The following is a 15,431-nucleotide window of genomic DNA, read 5'->3' as shown; positions in this document are numbered from 1 at the left end:
CTCTGAATGCTCGTATTGAGGACAACTGGCAGCCAGAAAACGACCAATAACACAGAGCGTATTAGCATGGAGAATAGATTCACTCTATATACAGGTGGACGTGTGTGTGTGTGTGTGTGTGTGTGAGAGAGAGAGAGAGAGAGAGAGAGAGAGAGAGAGAGAGACAGAGAGGTATCTGACCATATCCATGTTTTTCCGAAGTGATTGAAATGTTGTGATGTTCCCGCTTGGCGCTAAACTTAAGAACCGTTTCAGCGACTTTTCTCAGATATCATGTCAGTACGCATAAAAGAGCATATCATGTGATGTCACTGCGAGTGAAGAAGCATGATGAACCTTTACCCCAAAAAAAAAACTCTTCATTTAATTTCTTCCTTTCTTTCTTTTTACATTTTGCAAGTCTGATTATGACTTTATAGAAATAAGCGTTCCAGGAAAGTAAACAAAAGACACTTGTAGGTGTTGAGGAGAGACGATGTGTTCTTCACGGATTTGAAATGGAACGAGAGATGAGAGACGTGCAGAGAGAGAGAGAGAGAGAGAGAGAGAGAGAGAAGGACGATGTGGGTCGGGACGTAAAAATAAATAAATCGATTCCAGTACTCACGTAAACAGTGCGACTTTATCCCCAGCTCCCAGAGATCACTTGTTAGTTGATTTTGAATTCATGAAAATGACCTGAAATGGAACAAAAAGAGAGAAAGAAAAGAACAAGTCAGTGACTGTTTCTGAAAGGAGAGAGAGATAGAGAGAGTGCGCAAGAGAGAGAGAGAGAGAGAGAGGGTGAGCAAGACGGAGTGAAGGAGATACACTAAGAGCGAATGGAGGAACAGGAAAGGGAGAGAGACAGAAATAGAGGTAGAAAGACAGAGAGAAAGACAGAACCAGAGACAAAAAGAGAGAGAGAAAGAGAGAGAGAGAGAGAGAGACATGGAGAGAGAAGCAGAAAAGGAAAGAGAGACAAAGAATGAGCGACAGAACGAGATACAGCGAGGGAGAAAGAGCTGAGACGCAAAGTGAGATAGAAAGACTGTGAGAAAGAGAGACAGGGAAGGAGAGAGAGAGAGGTGAAAATGAAAGAGAAACAGACAGAGTGGGAGACAGATATAAAGATAGATACGAAGACAGAGAGAAAGAGATGCAGAGAGAGACACATGAAGGTAGAGACAGGGAGAGACAGAACGAGAGAGAAAGAGAGAGAGAGAGAGAGCGAGAGAGAGAGAGAGAGAGAGAGGGAGAGAGAGAGAGAGAGCGAGACAGAGAGAGAGCGAGAGAGAGAGGGAGAGAGAGTAAGAGACAGGGAGAGAGAGAGAGAGAGTGAGACAGAGAGAGAGTGAGAGAGAGAGAGAGTGAGAGAGAGACAGAGAGAGAGCGAGAGAGAGCGAGAGAGAGACAGAGGGGGAGAGAGAGAAAGAGACAGACAGATTTGGCTGCACGTATTAGCAGTTGAAGTTAAACAGCCCCCTCTCGCTCTCTCTCTGTCTGTCTCTGTCTCTCTCCCTCTCTCTTGCTGTCTCTCTCTCTGTCTCTCTCGCTCGTTGTTCCTTTGAGGAACTCGACTCGGGACAGTGTTTAGAGTCGGTGTCTCTGATACCTCATTAATCCGTGCTGCGCTGTTTGATTCTGCTAATAAATGCCTTTCATATAAAGTGCTTGTTTTATTCAATCTCGCGCTCGGCCCTCTCTCACACCGCGCTGCGCTAATGATTTATTTAGCTCTCGGCCTCAGATCAGCTCGAGCACGGCTCTCCGGATGGCCGAGAGAAAGAGAGAGAGAGAGAGAGAGAGAGAGAGGCCACGAGGGAAAACACCAACAAACAGACGCTTTCTTTAATGTAGATGCGCTCGGCTTTTAGCTCTTATCTCAGCAAAAAGTTTGGATTTTTTTTCTCCATTTTTCAAATTGCAACTTGGAGAGAAAAAAAGAAAAAAGAAAGAGAGATGAAATGAAAGAGGGGAAAAAATGTGTGTGTGTGGTGACGGGGTGTGTTGGGGTGAGGGGGAGTGAGGGAAGAAGTGCACAAAGCTCATTGATGTTCATTTCTACACATTATTCTGTTTTTCACAACAAGCAGGGATCTCATTACCAGCTGATTTATACAATTAGCCTGCCTCGGCACCGCCAATTAAACAAGGACACAGGGGTTTAAGGTCACAGCTAATTGATCCGCCTGCAATTTGTGCTCCCTCCATCTCAGGCGAGGGAGGGGGAAAAAAGCATGAAGCGACCGAGCCCTCTGTTCTCACGCAGCAGAGGAGAACCGCAGGAGAACCGCAGCAGAACCCATCGGATCTGTTCCTGACAATACAGACTGTACACGTGTGTGTGTGTGTGTGTGTGTGTGTGTGTGTGTGTGAGGATTTACAGAAATGTCGCACAAAACCTCAAAAACATTATTCATGTAGCATGTAGCGCTGCCGAATCGTGCATTCTGATTGGTCAGAAGGTGGCGATACGTTTTTGATACGTTATCGTTTCTATAGTAACAGCACGTTCACGGTGACCTGTACAAAGCACGTGCTCCGCCGATGACGAACGGATTAAACAGATGAAGAAAACGTCTGCAGCTGATAAACGATGCGGCGAAATGTTCCGTAAGGAGACGGTTATCTGTTGAACCTTTTACGGAAGGAGTCTCCAGTGTCAGAGGGGGGGGTTGGGGGGTTAGGGGGGGGCAGTTTTGTCTTATTAACTTCGAGAGGCTGGTGAGGGGAACGGCCCATAACTATAACGTACAGTAAGTGAGAACAGGAACTGACTTATTCATGGATGTTTCACAACATTAAATGTAACTATAAAGGGACAAAAAGCACGATGTGTCGTTCTTTAATAGATAAAGATTTGTAATCTTCGGCAAATTGCTGTGGGTTAAAAGGGATGGGGGGGTGAGTATGTGTGTGTGTGTGTGTGTGTGTGTGTGTGTGTGTGTGTGTGTGTGTGTGCGCGCGTGCGAATGGAAAGCCGTTGTCATCGAAATCGCACCTCTGAGCTGGCAGCCTGTTTCGAGCTCTCAGAGGGGAGCACCATAGACCTGTGTGTGTCCCCACACTGTCTCACCTCTCCTGCACTCTGTGTGTGTGTGTGTGTGTGTGTGTGTGTGAGCCCTTGACAGGAGCACTAATTCCATAAACGGTTCTCTCCTCCAGTCACATTACGTATTCCTCGTTCCCGTCGAGCTTTAATAAAGACTGTCCTGTTTTAATTGCGGAGGTAAAAAATTAACAAGAATTTGAATTTATAATGTGATGGTAATTGAGAGAAATGATGAGGAAGGAAAGTACGAGGTAACGGTGTAAACTCACCGGTGTATACGCTTGCTTTATTTAAGGAAAAGGCTCAAAATTATACATTTTTCATTAATAATAAATAATAGTAATAATAATAATAATAATAATAATAATAATTAGAATGTAGTACAAAGCCTAGGCATGTGAATAGTAAAGTGAATGTGACACTGTGTGTGTGTGTGTGTGTGTGTGTGTGTGTGTGTGTGTTGTACTGGGAATAAAGCAGTAAGCAGCGAGAGTTTCCTCAATCAAACCCCTTCACTAATTGCGTGATCATGGATTTGACTCCAGAGAATCACAATCAGCTCCGAGTCGCTTTTATTAGTTTCCCAACTGTTTTATTACTGAAGCATTGTGTCTGTAATTACGCCTGCAGTGAGCTCACGCTTTACTCCCTCTCTCTCTCTCTCTCTCTCTCTCTCTCGCTCGCTCGCTCCTGAAAAAACACAGGCACCGAATAAAAAAAAACAGGGAAGAACAGGGTAAGAAAAGAAGAGAAGAGGAAAAACTTTGCAAAGTGAGAGAAGCAGAAAGAAAGAAAGAAAGAAACACAGACAGAGAGAGATAGACAGGGCAATGATGGAGAGACAGATAGACGGAGAGAGAGACTGTAAGTCAGAGAAAGAGAGACAGACAGATGGACAGAGAGACACAAAGAGAATGAGAGAGAGAAGCAGAGAGAGAGAGAGAGAGACAGACAGAGAGAGAGACAGAGAGACAGACATACAGAGAGAGACAGACATACAAAGAGAGACAGAGAGAAAGACAGAGAGACAGACATACAGAGAGAGACAGAGAGAGAGACAGAGAGAGAGATACAGAGAGAGACAGAGAGAGAGACAGAGAGACAGACATACAGAGAGAGACAGAGAGACAGAGAGAGAGAGACAGAGAGAGAGACAGAGAGACAGACAGACAGACTGAGTGACAGACAGAGATTGAGACAGACAGAGAGAGAGAGACAGAGAGAGAGAGAGAGAGAGAGACAGACAGAGAGAGACAGACAGAGAGAGACAGAGAGAGAGACAGACAGACTGAGTGACAGACAGAGATTGAGACAGACAGAGAGAGAGAGACAGAGAGAGAGACAGAGAGAGAGACAGAGAGAGAGAGAGAGACAGAGAGAGAGACAGAGAGAGAGACAGAGAGAAAGACAGACAGAGAGAGAGACAGACATACAGAGAGAGACAGAGAGAAAGAGAGAGAGAAAGAGAGAGAGACAGCGAGAGAGTCAGAGAGTAAATTCACTTTTATCCTGTAATTTTACTCATTTTATTCTTCTTATATCAATTATTCTGTATGTAGTGAATTTATTTTGTCCCTAATTTCTACATTCTTGTGTACAGTTTGCACTCGTTTTTTATTTAATCTATTAGTATTTCATTCCGCTTTATTTTATTTCATTTTGCCTTTTATTTAATTTCTCGTGTTTACATTATCCTTCCCTTGTACTCGCTTCGGCAATACTAATGTACAACTGTCTGTCACGCCAATAAAGCTCATAAAACACTGGAAAACTGAAACTGACAGACAGACAGCAGAGAAACAGAGAGACAGACAGAGAAAAGGAGAGACAGACAGAGAAAAGGAGAGACAGACAGAGAAAAGAAAAAGACAGGCAGAGAAAAGGAGAGACAGACAGAGAAAAGAAAAGGACAGACAGACAGAGAAAAGGAGAGACAGACAGAGAAAAGAAAAAGACAGACAGAGAAAAGGAGAGACAGACAGAGAAAAGGAGAGACAGACAGAGAAAAGGAGAGACAGACAGAGAAAAGAAAAAGACAGGCAGAGAAAAGGAGAGACAGACAGAGAAAAGAAAAGGACAGACAGACAGAGAAAAGGAGAGACAGACAGAGAAAAGGAGAGACAGACAGAGAAAAGAAAAAGACAGACAGACAGAGAAAAGGAGACACAGACAGAGAAAAGAAAAAGACAGGCAGAGAAAAGGAGAGACAGACAGAGAAAAGAAAAGGACAGACAGACAGAGAAAAGGAGAGACAGACAGAGAAAAGGAGAGACAGACAGAGAAAAGAAAAAGACAGACAGACAGAGAAAAGGAGACACAGACAGAGAAAAGGAGAGACAGACAGAGAAAAAGAGAGACAGACAGAGAAAAGGAGAGACAGACAGACAGAGAAAAGAAAAAGACAGACAGACAGAGAAAAGGAGAGATAGACAGACAGAGAAAAGGAGAGACAGACAGAGAAAAGGAGAGACAGACAGACAGAGAAAAGGAGAGACAGACAGACAGAGAAAAGGAGACACAGACAGAGAAAAGGAGAGACAGACAGAGAAAAGAAAAAGACAGACAGACAGAGGGAAACAGAGAGACAAAGAGAGCGACAGATAAAGAGACAAAAGTATGAAAAAGACAGACAGAGAGGGAGAGAGAGAAAGATAAAGAGAGAAAGAGACAGAGAGAGAGACAGACAGACACACACACACACACACACACGTCTCTATTCCCCTCTCCAGCAGTATTAAAGTGTGTGTAATGTGTGTGAATGAAAACAGTTTTTTAACGGCGTTACAAGTTTCAGAGTTCCACTCGATCTCTCCTCCACGCATCATCCCAACACATGTCTCTAATAAACACAACACCGCAAAGTGACTGCTGAGAGCAGGAGCCAAATCACACACACACACACACACACACACACTCTCTCTCTCTCAGCGCGCACACTCTTCACTCTTCCGCAGCTTGTTTTAGAGAAATGTACTGTACAGCAATATGCTTTTAAACATCCTCCAAGGTGAGCTTTTAAGAGACTAAACCTGCACACCGAAGCGGTTAAACTCAGTGGTCATCTCCTATTGCGCTCCGTGACATGACATGGAACATTTTAAATTGCACCCCATCACCTAAAGCTTTATTCAGGCCTCTGAACCAATGGAAGAAAAAAAAAAACACATCACCTCTATACACTATTCCCATCCCTGCGCTCTTCTTAGTCCACAACATGTTAAAGAGGAGATTTAGCAAAGGCAGTTATTGGGACAAAAGAGCCAATCTCGCCCATCAGCAGGTCGCTCGTGTACCTAGTGGAGGCCAGGTTATCTCTCCACCAACAGCAGGGCCAGAACCGGGGCCGGAAAAAGGGGGGAAATGGGGGGAAAATGAAGCAGGAGGCCTTAGACCAGCGACGGAGGCTAAGCTGTCATTCGGGACGGGAGGATTGGATGGGAAGCGGAGAGGATTGGGGGGGGGGGGTTCTCGCTTGAAAAAGCTCCATGCCTGTCATTCGGCACGGACCCCATTGTCAAATTCAATCTCCAGCCGGACAAAAAGCAACTCGCGCCTGCACTTCTTCCAAAAGGAAACACGGTTCCCCAGCAGCAAGTCGACTTAATTATTGAGCGAGGAGATAAAGCTATCGGGGAGGAGGTTCAGGAGGAGGAGGAGGAGGAGGAGGAACATCGTGAAGAGGAAGGAAGGAAGGAAGGAAGGAAAGAAGGAGGGGTAGAACATCCTAACAAAGGTAGTAGGAGTATTGCCTAACCACGCCACGTATCAGGTGCTGTGATCGCTAATAATTAGCTAATCGGTCTTGACATACAGAGGACATTTTTTTAGCTGACGCAAACCTGTGACGTGACGTAGCGAGTTTGTGAACGTGACCAGCGATCTCTAGAACGTCGAGGGTGCTAATACTTAGTGAGGACGTTACCATCCCGTGTACTGCTTTTTATTATCGTCTATAGGAACAGCTCCCTCGCAGCGACTCGTACAGCCCACGCCAGGCATAATCTGAGACTAATGATGAATGGATAGAGAGATCAAAGAGAGGCTGGTGAGGGAACGACTGTTTATCGACGCTATAACGCGAGTGAGAACGGGAACTTGTCTGACGGACGTTACGTGTAACTGTAAACGGATTAAAAACAACGACGATATTAATCTACAATTAAATAAAGACGGAATGTCGTGTTAATTGCTGTCTTGACATGCTGTTATAGCATGATAATAAAGATCAGGGCGAGAGGAATGACACCGCTTCATCCTGTCACTGATTATTTTCCTACACCGACGTGCCGCACTGCGTGTTAGCCCTCACACGGCTAGCTTTGCGGTGGTAGAAATGGTCGGCGTCCTCTCTGGGTCACGCTGTAAGGGCCAGCGGCGTCACGAACGCGCCGAAGAAATAAAAACCCACCGTATCATTGAGTTATTTGGGTTTGGTGACAAGTCCAGCGGGTGAACGTCCCCCCCACTTGACGAGACCGATTGCTCCCCTGGAGTCACAATCACGGGTTCAAGACAGAGTCTGCTTCGGTGACTTACCGGCCATTCTATCGCTCTCTCTCTCTCTTTCTCTCGCTCTCTTATCGCCCACACTCTCGCGGGGCGTTTTAGCTGCTGAAATCCTGTTCACCACATACTGGTTTTTAGAAGCTGTGAAATGAGTGCCTGAGAAGCGTGGCCACAATGTCCGCCTGTGTTGCCACTGGCCTCGAAAATGGGCTCGGGGCTTTTTGTCCAGGGAATGCATAAATGGAAGTTTTTAACACCTCAAAGGAAAGAAGGGCTTTTGTGCGGCCAAACTGGCGAAAGTCGTCGCTCTCCTGAGGAGGCAGACATGCTGAGTGCTGCAGGACAAAAGGACCCGGAGCCCCGAGCAGCAGGAGACGTGGTCGGCCATGAGCTCCACACCCACACCCATACACACACTATCACTAACCTATACCTATACACACACACACACACATATATATATATATATATATATATATATACACACACACACAGTGCTCTCCACTAATATTAGCTCTCTTGGTAAATATGAACAAAGAAAGCTGAGAAAAATTGTCTTCATTGTTTAACCTTTTGATCTGTTGTTCAAAAAGTTCACAAAAATACTCTGCTCTCATGGATATCAAACAACTGCAAACACAACAGGGGTTTATCCCCAAAAAAAAAAAAATCTTTGTTTACTTTTTTAGTACACCTGGGTGAATAGGAACAGGAAATTGCTCAACCGTGACTTCCTGTTTCACAGGGGTATAAATACGAGGTAATACGCAGGCTGAATTCCCTCGCTCTTACCCATAACAGTGGGTAAGAGCGAGGAATGTAGCTGTGATGTGCAGCAAAAGGTTGTTGAGCTTCACACAATGGGGCGTGGCTATAAGAAAATAGCACGAGCAGTGAAAATGGCCATTTCCACCATCAGGGCAATAATTAAGAAGTTCCAGTCCACTGGAAATGTTATGAATCCACCTGGAATTGGACGTGTGTCTATATCGTCTCAACACACTGTGAAGAGGACGGTTCGAGTGGACAAAACATCTCCAAGGATCACAGCTGGAGAACTGCAGAAGTTAGTTGTGTCTTGGGGTCAGAAAGTCTCCAAAACTACAATCTGAAGTCACCTACATCACCACAAGCTGTTTGGAAGGGGTTCAAGGAAAAAGCCTCTGATATGCACACACACGCGCGCACACCCACACACACACACACACACACACATTTTCTTTTCCCGATTCAGACAAAAACAAAGGTCAAAAACATGCCTCACTTTCAGTGACACGAGCATGATCGCTCACAAATCTTTTACGCAGATGCTGAGTAAATCTTTCCACAAAAGGAAGCAGCATGAAAACAAAGTCACGATGATTGATTCCGAGTCTAACGCCGCTTTTCTTTTTGTTTCTGTTTTGTTTTTTTAAATAAATAAATAAATAAATAAATAAATAATAACAATTCCAGATCCGCTTCCTCTCACTTCTGAAATTCATCGGTTTTGTTTTTCAGACAACAAAAGCCGACAGCCAGCGCCGACAATCAGCGCGCGTGAGCGTTACACATCCACGATAAACATTTAAATGCAAATAAAAATCCCAGGCACAAAAGGACCCCGCATCTTCTGTCAGTGGAAACATAATCAACCTGCAATTGTCTCCTGACTTTCAGCCATTTTCAGTGACAAGGTCTAAGCGGCGAGCATCTGTATTCAAATGACTGCGCTCGCTCTTTAAAAGACCGAACGCCGGGCGGGGATTCATTCATTCATTCATTCATTCATTTATTTATTTATTTATTTCCCCCTTTTATTTATTTCTTTTCTCCCCATAACAGTGCTGAAAGTCAATCACATGCTGAATTAAACCAGAATGGGATCAATTGATCCAGAAATGATCAGGTTACAATCAGGCGCCATCAGTTGCCCACGAAATTATTCGGGGTTTTTTTTTTTTTTTTTGTTCAGACATTTCCAAAGATTACATTTGCAACTGAATTGAAAATGCGACCACTTTAGACAATCTGATAAGACCGAGATGAGAGGGGAACGCGCAAAGACGAGCACAAGAGCGATAAAAATGTCGTCTTTTGTAGCGGACGAAGAGGAAACTGTGGAGGCTCCGAGGCGGGAGCGCAGGACGTTACCGCCCTGAAGCGGATTATTTTCCTCTAACAGCATGTCCTGCAGTGTTTTATTCCTCTTACACCGCAGCACTTTACTAACAATTACACTTTTTTTTTTTTTTTAAATTAGAATTTTGTGAAACGTGTAAACTCCTCTGTCCTGAACACGTAAACTCACAGCTTTACCGCTGACACTGGAGACTCCTTCCATAAATGTAAAGCAAACGTCTCCTTCACGATTTCACGCGTCCCGTGAACGAGCTGTTGCCATAGAAACGGTAACCTATTAGAACACGCGCATTAATGCATATAAACCCGTGATGGTCACTACTGCCAGAGCTGCGGTTCCAGAAACACCGACCAATCACAGCTCAGATGGGACGGAGATCACACAGTAGGTTAAGACGAAAGGGAATATTGCAGAAATCCCTAAACACACTCGTTAATCCTCGCCACAAACCTGCACGGGGAAAGAAAACACACGGCGCTATAAAGAGAAAACGAGCGCTCTGCAGCGACGGCGTGAATGTTTCCTCACACGTTCTTCATAACGAAGGTAAATCTCAAACGTGACGGACAGCCGCGTTTACGGCGAGCCCTATACAACCGGGTTCACGTGCTGAAACGATTAACACTCTAACCTCTCGCCCGGCTTGTTTACATTAACGCCGCTCACGCCGTCGTTCCTCCGTCCGAAAACGCCCGCGATCGATCGTCACGTGTCGGAGCACGAACGCCCGCGTTCGGGAAGGTTGGAGAGAGAAATGATCGGTTCTAGAATATCTCTGCATTCTTAATTTTCGAGAGAGGGAAATGATTTAAAGGACGCTCGCAAATCTTGGCTGACACGACCGGAGCTGGCGAGGCAATCTCGCTCTCCGCCTCGGCGCTGCAGGCATTTAGGGTGAAAAAAAACAAAAAGAAGCCCCTGAAACACAGAGCACTTTCCTCTCTCGGGCGAAAAACAAATGCATCGTTTGAGTCACTGATCGGCGGTATAATTGAGTTTATTGCGCTTTTTTTTTCCCTTTTTTTTTTCTTTTTTAAAGAAGGGGGGGAATAGAGCTTTTGAAAAGTGGAGGTCAAATTATCTCTCCAGTCAGGCAATAAATAAGTCAAACAAGGTAAGGGCTCCTGCCAGAAGTATTTTAGTGCCGAATTCAATTAGTCGGGGGGAGGGGGGAGAAAACAGGAGACTCATGGTTCTCAGCACGGCTATTAGAGACGCGTCCTTTCCCATGATGCCGCGGCAATTAGCCACTCAGGTGTCGGAGAAGAGGCGAGCAGCTGTACGAGGACGAGAGCGGCTTCAGGAACGCAATCACCGTGAGTTTGGAGAAATTACACGTGGCACGTGATTGCGCCAGCAGGTCGAGGAGAGTTATTATACTAACTAGTAGTAGTATAATATACCCATATTAACCCATGAGGCAGGAGTGACGTGATGTAGACCAGAAACATTCCGGTAAACTTTGTGACGTTAACTAAAAGGATAAAAAAAAATGTATTTTATTAAATAACCGCTGACGAAAAGGTCCAGCTAAGCAGCTAGCAAGGCTGACTGACGATACCAGTTAGCGTGTAGCACTACACCGTTTATTAGTTCATGGCGATATATACGGTACCCCTGCGTGTCATGTGACTTCACACTCTATCATGTCGGCCATTTTGAGAACGCATCAAGGTTATTGAGCCTGTGTAACATTAAGAAGGTTTATTTACACTTCGCTACACACGCCATTACACCTCTTCGTAAGTCGTGTTAGCTGGCTAGCGAACTAGCTCAGAGACGGTAAATAAAACGTAAAAGATTCGGAGAAGGTCCGTGAAAACTCTTTCCTTTCTCGACGAGCTGAGGATGTACTCCTGAAGCCGTGACGGTCCGTGATTAAAAACACCGGAGTCTCTAAACCACGGCTGGATTTTCCGCTGAACGTGTCGCTCGTGGATCGTTTCTGGCGCGGGGTTTTTCCTCGTGCCTGCTCCTCCAGCCGAGGAGGAGTAGAAGCGAAACCCGATTCTCTCATGTTCCTTTCCTTTATGCAAGTCATTGTAAATGTCATGAGACGTACGAGGAGGTCAGACAATCTAAAACAAGCATTGTAAAGTAAAAAGAGGTGTGTGTGTGTGTGTGTGGGGGGCGGAGTGAGACACACACTCCACACACTCCACACGCCCAACCTTACAAACCTTACAATGTGGCCTTTGTGACATAATGCCCGCTCCATGGTGGATTTTTGGAAAATAATCCAAATTTTCCTATCCCATGTATCCAGTAATAACAACTTACGTCACATAGCGCTGCTTATACGTGCCGTGAGTGATTTTTTTTTTTTTCTTTGTAGGTTCGAGAGGGGGGTAAGACAAACACGGCCAAGCGGTTATTATGTTCCAGTCGTGCCCAGTGAGCCCATTAGAGCGTGGCACTGGTCGTGTGAAACCTGACGAACTCCTCACCTAGTGAAGGACGGCGCAGACGGTTACCAAGCCAAACGTCTGTGAAAATACTTTTAAAAATGAAGATATTTTGAGCGTCAGATTTGAAGAAACCCGGGATCCACTTGACCACACACACACACACACACACACGCACACACACGCTGATGATATCAACATGAGGTTAGCATCATCGGTGATGAAAGCACGACAGGTGGGTCACAGGAAAAGGTCTCGACATTTCACTGCGCCCGTTTAACACGTGGCTCGCGTTATCATGAACGTACGGTGCCGAAATTTCCGACTCGATGCCGATAAATCCGAAAGGGAATCCGAGATGTAAATAAGAGGGGAAGGAAAGGTGACGCGAGGAGAACGCTCGGATCTCGACCCCGGCTTTCGGCTTGGCGCAATTTCACGCTTTCTCCTCCAGATTTTTCAATCGTCATGCAAAGTCGAACGGTGAAGCACCGGCTTGATTACCGCACCACGTCTCTTAAAGCACACACACACACACACACACACACACACACACCAAGGATGTGACTAAACGGTATTATAACTGTAAAAATAAAGTAAAATAACTGTTTTAAAAGGCGTATTTGTGTTGTGTGGTGTATTGAAAGAATCCCAAGTTTAAACCACACCACTGTAAAGAATAAAGTATACAAATCCGTTGTTATCGTCGCTAAGGGTTGGTCGCTCCTCAGTGCACACACTGGGGGATTTTTTTTTTCTTTTCTTCCTGCGCTGCTCACGACACACAATACAAGTTCAAAAATTTAGAATTATTTCTCTCCGTTTCTAAAGGGTGTGAAAGGCTTCGAGATAAGCAGCCATCGGCAATAAATTCCGAGAACGCTAAGCTTTTTATTTTTTTATTTTATTTTATTTTATATTATTTTTTTTTATGTATAGCTCTCGGAGCGAGAAAAAAAAAAAAAACCAAGCCCTGCTGAAATCAAAAGGCCCGGGGAAGGTTATTCTGAGAAGGAAGTCACTTGTGAAATTGTAAAAGTCGTGAGAGACTGCAGTCTGTTTCAGACGCTTTGTGTGAAGTCGAAGCGGAGGCGATCGCCACGCCGGGTCGTGTTTTAGGAGACCGACGGGTGAGAGGAGAGAGGAGTGAAGCGTCCATTAATCTCCCTTCCGAAGCCAGGCCATAACAAATGCCTTTATCTGCCTCCGAAGTGGAGGAAGAACGAGAGACGAAGCCGCCGGCGAGTTCTGGATTGTGATCGGTCGGGAGGTTTCGCGCAGCTACAAAGCACAGGTTTATATTGAATATTAATATGAATAGTTTCTATAGTGACATCATTCACAGGGACTCGTAAACACGTAAGTAAACATTTCATTTAACATGGATGGAAGGAGTCTCCAGTGTCAGAGGTAAAGCTTGACGTTTTCTGACGTCTTCAGGACAGACGAGTTCGCGATCGTCGGTTTCTCGGTAAATTATCCCTTTAATAAATAAATAAATAAATAAATAGTACTTGTTGGTACGCGGTCGCTGCGGTACAAGACGAGTAAAACACTCGTGCGATAATCGACATCAGGGCGCTAACAGGAACTCCGCTTCATCACGTCGTCCCAACGCTGATTATTTTCCTTTACCGGCACGACCCGAAGCCTCCTCCACCGTCTCAGAGGAAAAGAGAACGACAGAAACGACGCCGTCGCACGTCAAAAATCATATTGTGTTCGCGTCTCTAGCGAGACGGATGAGCTTTGTGGAAGACAAAAATAAAATAAAAAAATAAAAAACACTCCGCTGAACATTTCTGCTTGTTTTTTTTTGTTTTTTTTTCTCCGTTTGAATATTCATCCAGTTTCCACGTCCCCAAGAAACTCTTCTAATCAGAGTCACTTCCCCCTTTAATCACAGGGGCTGTAATTATGTTCTGATAAAGCGTTTTTTCCCGCACTCTTCCATGTCACTCACAGGTCTAGTGCGTGGAATACGCCTCTAAAACGCCGTCAGATGTCTCACACACACACACACACACACACACACCGCGGTGCACACAGACGCTTATCCTTCCACCCATTAAACGATATTATTACTGACCTAACACGCCTCAGACACGCTGGACGAGTGAAAATACACCATCGGAGAAATCGGAGATGACTTTACCAGATCCGCTGCAATTGATTAAACCTGCGTGCAAATGGAAGAGTGCCCAAAGAACAAAAAAAAAAAAGAAAGCAGCACCAGGGCTATATCGAGGCTTCTGCTTTTCTCTTTGTAAATCCGTCCAGCACAGGGATTAGAGGAGGAGAAAAAAAAAATACAGCTCTCTCGGTTTCCATGTTCATCTTGGAAGAGCTCGGCGTCAGGGACGATCGCGAACCGCGAGTTGATAATGATGACGATTTAATTAGAAGGCTCTCCGTGGTCTCTGGAGTTTGCCCAAACTTCTCCACCCTGCAGATGGCGACCAATAAATTTAGCTACACGGAGAAAGAGGAGGAACATCTCTTCATCGCTACCACCACCACCACCACCACCACCACCATCATCATCATCATCATCATCGTCATCATCATCATCATCATCATCATCATCGTCCCAGTCCTGCCACTAAACCAAAGACAGAGAGCTTTATTCCCATGTACTACAGGGTTCTCAGCTCACACACACACACACACTTAAGCTAAGATCTGTACCTACTTCCCTAATCCTTTTGAAATATAGTGACTGTGCTTATACAAGGTTAGAAGAATGGCGTGATGAAAAGGTCCGAGATGAAGAAAAGAGAGCTTGTGTTTTCACGGTGGATAAACAGAAGAACAGAAAAAAAGGGAACATGGTGTAGAATTAACGGTTCGACAGGTCACGGCTGAGAGAAAACCTCATCTCATTTGCATCACAGAGGGCCTGAGATGGTTCGAGTTTTGCTCTGTGTAATAGTTTCGGTTTCCTTCTTTCTTTCTTATTAATAGAGAGCTACAAGGTATGAAAAGGGGAAGGGGAAGGGGGGGGCAGGGAAGGTCTCCACTCTTGACTTAATCTAATAATCCCTGACTCATCTCCTTCTTCTTCTTCTTCTTCTTCTTCTTCTTCTTCTCTTTCCTTCTGGCGTTTTATATTTTCCCGTCCACTCAGCTCGGAGGGACTTGCGCTGTTCGTGGGTGTCCGGCGTGTGCCAGTGTGGCTGTTCTTTAAGACCATCAAAGAGGCTCTTGGGGAAGGCTCGGGAGGCAAAACCGCACATTTTCCCTCCATCATTTCAACAGTTTTTCCATTAAAAAAAAAAAAAGAAAGAAAGAAAGGAGAAAAAAATATTACACCCTTATAGTTCTCTCACTCGGCAGACTTTTGACAGCCGTGCTGTGAAGCAGT

General features: G+C 45.0%; 1 protein-coding gene across 5 annotated transcripts in view; it reads right to left on the bottom strand.

The window, feature by feature from the left end:
• Positions 1–15,431, bottom strand: part of sox6 (SRY-box transcription factor 6) — a 194,225-nt gene that overhangs the window by 165,981 nt on the left and 12,813 nt on the right. For all 5 annotated transcript variants that reach the window (XM_053634385.1, XM_053634387.1, XM_053634392.1 and 2 more), the window contains exon 3: positions 608–678. The gene's annotated coding sequence lies outside the window, so the exon portion shown is untranslated. The remainder of the gene's footprint in view (positions 1–607; positions 679–15,431) is intronic.

This window comes from Ictalurus furcatus, chromosome 10 (genome assembly GCF_023375685.1).
Source record: "Ictalurus furcatus strain D&B chromosome 10, Billie_1.0, whole genome shotgun sequence".
NCBI lineage: Eukaryota > Metazoa > Chordata > Actinopteri > Siluriformes > Ictaluridae > Ictalurus > Ictalurus furcatus.
The sequence above is the reverse complement of the archived record's forward strand: the minus strand, read 5'-3'. Positions and strand labels throughout refer to the sequence as shown.